Below are 4483 nucleotides of genomic sequence, written 5' to 3'. Positions count from 1 at the left end.
TACAGTGGTCTGTCTCTGAGACATAGGGGATACTGAAAGATATAAGATCAGGTGAAAGTTCAGATGCCAGTGAGGCCCATGGTCCTTGGCTTTCTACCCTTTCCACAGCTCCTGAATCTCACTCTTTCTTTGGCTTTGTCACTATAGCCCCCACCTTTTCTATAGCATCTACTTCCTGCTAGAGTCCTAATTCCACCTTCTCCCTCACTGGTGGGTACAGGACCCTGGGGGTTGGGGGTAAGGAGATCCCAGGAGCTGTGAGTGTAACTAATTGAGAACTGTTGTTTCCCTTGCTACTCTAAGAACATTGCTTCTCCTGGGCACCATTAACTTCAATCAAACATCATTTTCACCTGTTTCTGTGCCGAAAGAGTGTCCCTTTATTCCATTTCCTTGCCTTTTCTGAGGGCATTGATTCTGTTGTGTAGGGGGCGGGGCAAATCAGTATGTCCCACAGATTTTTTAGAGTCAGTCTATCTCCTGTCAGAGTAGGAACACCTTTTATATAGAACATCACTGAAAGGGGATTATCCAATGTTTTAATGTTTCTAGTTACTGGTGACTTATTATCTAGAGGGCATCATGTTCCATTGTTGGATGAATCAAGTCTTTAGACGTTTATTATTAAAAATTCTATCACTTACTGAGTGCTTAACATATATGAACATACACATGTATGAAGAATACATGAAACACTGAATGGTGTTCTTTAAAATGGTAAATTTTATGTGAATTAGATCTCAATTTTTAAAATAAAGTAAGAAAAGATTATTTGAAACCAATAACCAACATTATGTTTCAAGGAAAAGCATTTTAGTCATTCCCCATAAAATGTGGGACAAAACAAAAATATTTTAAAAATAAATGTCAATATATAATATTGTATTAAAATCTTATAATAAGAAATAAATACTTGGAAAGAAGAACTACAAATACTATTTTTAGACACAATTGTATACCTAGAAACCCCAGAGGAATCAAATAGAATTAGAGATAACAAAGAATTTCCATTAAGTACAAATAGAAGAATTGAGGACTGGAGAGAGAAACCTGGGAAGCAGGAACACTTAAGGGATAGGAGGAGGAGGAGCCAGAAAAAAGCCTGAGAGGGAAGAACTGAAGAGACAGGAGGATAATCATTCTAGAGTAATGTTCCTAGAATTTCAAGAAAGGAATGGTCCAGTAAGATCTGGATTGGAGCATCCGTTGAACCCAGCAATCAGAATACAATAAATATAATAAAACAATAAGGAAGTTTTAATAAATCTTACATGTGCTATCCACAAAGTACATGCTCATCGAGCAATATCATTGAGTGACTTTGCTCAGTGTGGTCTGAGGACCAGCAGAATTGGCTTCACCTGACTTGTTAGAAGTGCAGAATCTCAGGTCCCATCCTCAGGGCCTGTTGAATCAGGTGTTACATATGCACATTAAAGTTTCAAAAAGCACTGCTTTATAGCTATGTGATGACTGATCCCTTTCTGCTTTCTATAGTTAACCTTCTCAAATGAATGGCCCATGCATGCTGCCTCATTCTTTAACTCCTTCCTTAACGAAAATGATCTGGTTTCAATTCTATTGGAATGGAATTTATTTAACAAATTTGAATTTTTCCTATGTTCCTATGTTCCAGACACTGTTATAGGTGTTTGGATATGTCAGTGAATGAACAAGACAGAGATCCCTGCCAGTCCTAACTAGCTCCCCATAAGATCCCCAAGTAATAAATAACTTCTATGAAGACAGTGATTTTACCTCCCTCTGTTTTTTTCCCCAAATTATCTTTCCAGCAGCCCAGAGCTGTGTGATAACATCTGCTCAAAAACAAAACCAAACTTTTTTCTGACTAAATAAAAACATTTTAAGGTCTGAGGATCAAGCCCCACTGGCAATGAATCCATTACTCCTCCAGCTTCCTTTTTTATCCTTGCCCTAACCTAATAACCCTGCTATAACTTTTCCAGTATTCTCAAGTCAAGGAAGAGATTCAGGCTCTATGCCAGGTAAGTATGAAGGTTCCTCAGGAGCATTTTGGAAGTGAAGTTAGGATTTAGATATTGTGATACAATTGAATTTTTTCACATATGGTTTGTATTAAGCTTTTATTTTGGAACATGGTTTCCCCCTTTGATCTTCAATTATCACTCACACTGTCAAATATCAATGGATGGATACATAACTTTTTTTTATGTATGGTGTTTTATGTAAGGTGTTTCTGTTTAAGGACACCTTATTTAATACATATTGTTGATTCATTAGCATTGACCTCTGTCAACAACACTATAACTCATGCTTGAATAAAGTTTATCAAACACACGTTTTCTCTGTAAGGTGCATCACAGCCTTCCTGTGCTTAGGAACACTAGAAAGCACTTCAGCACTAAGCTGGGGGACCATTTTAAACAGTGAAATCACCAACATAAAGCACTAAAATGCTAAAATTGTGGCACTAAATAGATCATGAAAAGGACACTGATTTACAGTATGAGAAGAAGGTGGAGTATTGCCTTGTTTCCCATCCAAGTACTAACCAGGCCCGACCATGCTTAGCTTCCGAGATGAGATCAGGCACATTCAGGGTGGTACAGCTGTAGAGGAGTATTGCCTTGTTTGAACTCAGCTGGGAATGTACACATCAGGCGACTCAAATTTTTTACCACTCTGCAGATGTCTGTGAATGGTTGTGAAAATGCCATAGGTATGGATTTTGGGGTCACAAATAAATTTTAGTGAGTGGAGGAATCTACAACAGAACTCAAAAATGAGAATTTACTCTAAATGCTGTGTGATAATCTGGAGCTTTAGGCTAGTTGGCCTTATGACGCTGCCATCTCAATGTGTGGTTTCTCGGTTACCTCAACAGGGAAGAGATTGCTGGAGCATCATTCACTAGCTCTTAAATTCTTTCGTCATTCACTATCCATTAGCCAGAACTAATCACCTGACCCCACCTAACTGCAAGAGATCTGGGGACTGCTTGGATCCTTAGTGAGCAATATATATCTATGTTTAAGTTACAAAAGGCAAACCAAAAAGGGAGAAAAACAATTGCACTTTACAAAGGGAGGCCTCTGTTCTAGTCAGACAGAAAGTGCCCTGTGGTTGATTTGGGAGATTGAGGATGCTTCATATTTCTCAACTCCTTTGGCTCCTTGCAAGTATCTCCATTCCAATTGCCAGATCACAGAGCATTCCAATCACCCCACCACTCTAATCCATTTCACTTTAGCAACACACATGATTAATATCGTGCTCTGGACCCCCGTAATTTCAGTTTGTTGGCTCTGGTTTTCTCTCTTTCCATTTGCTCATCTGAGGAGTGGAACTTGTCTCGCTTTTGTTGAACCTTACCATGGTATAAGCAGTAACTTGCTTGTATTGAATAAGGCTGATATCTTTGCTATAAATCCTAAGCACGTCATCCTCAGTTGGCAGATAGCCTGAATCCTTGGCAGCCACAGGATTGCTTAACCTGATTGCTCCATCATCATGTGGAGTGCCAAGAATTTCCCCTCCTGGGTTGAGGGCGTCCTCATTGTTCCCCTCTCTGCTTGACTCAGCTAGCTCCATACTTGTTCTAAAGGTCTTTCACTCAAGACACTACTTCTTGGTGACAATTTCTGTACTAATTAGGACTCTTCAGTTTCAAATAAAAGAATTCATATTGAGCTAGTCTAATAATAATAGTAGTCACATTTAGTGAATGTTTATTCTGTACCAGTGTCTGGCACATAATGGGTGCTTACTCTTTTTGAATGAATACCAGGCACTGTGCTAAATACTTTAAAATGCCTTATCAAATTTAATACTCATGACAACTCTATACTAGTATTTCTCCTTTTTACAGAAAAGAACACTGTGCCACAAGTTTAGAAACTGCCCAGGACACACTGCTAGTATATGCTGGAGCCAGGACTTGAGCCCAGCCATCTCATTTTTTTGCTACCCTATTAGCAAAAAGGAGAATTTATTATAAGAGGGTTGTTATAGAATCAAGGGCGGAAATTCAAGTGGATTGCAGAATGGGCTGGAGCCAGGAGCTAGAAAGCTGTTGGGAACCCAGGCCGTATTCTTCCTCTGATTCTCCTCTCTGCTTTTCAGACTAGATGTACCTTTGATAAGCAAAGAGAAAATATTGGCAAAGTGATACAATAGATCATTTCACTGGTTCTAACTTTTTGACTCACCTTGGAAAATCCCAGCACTGCCCTCACCTCCTTTGATTGCGTGGGCCAAGGTATTCTATTTCTTTGGGCCTCCATTTCCTCATCTATAAAATGAGAAGTTTTTTTTTTTTTTTTTTTTGCGGTACATGGGCCTCTCTCACTGTTGTGGCCTCTCCCATTGCGGACCACAGGCTCCGGACGCGGAGGCTCAGCGGCCATGGCTCACGGGCCCAGCCGCTCCGTGGCATGTGGGATCTTCCTGGACGGGGGCACGAACCCGCGTTCCCTGCATTGGCAGGCGAACTCTCAACCAC

This window comes from Phocoena phocoena, chromosome 2 (genome assembly GCF_963924675.1).
Source record: "Phocoena phocoena chromosome 2, mPhoPho1.1, whole genome shotgun sequence".
Classification (NCBI taxonomy): domain Eukaryota; kingdom Metazoa; phylum Chordata; class Mammalia; order Artiodactyla; family Phocoenidae; genus Phocoena; species Phocoena phocoena.
This window is presented reverse-complemented; position numbering follows the sequence as displayed.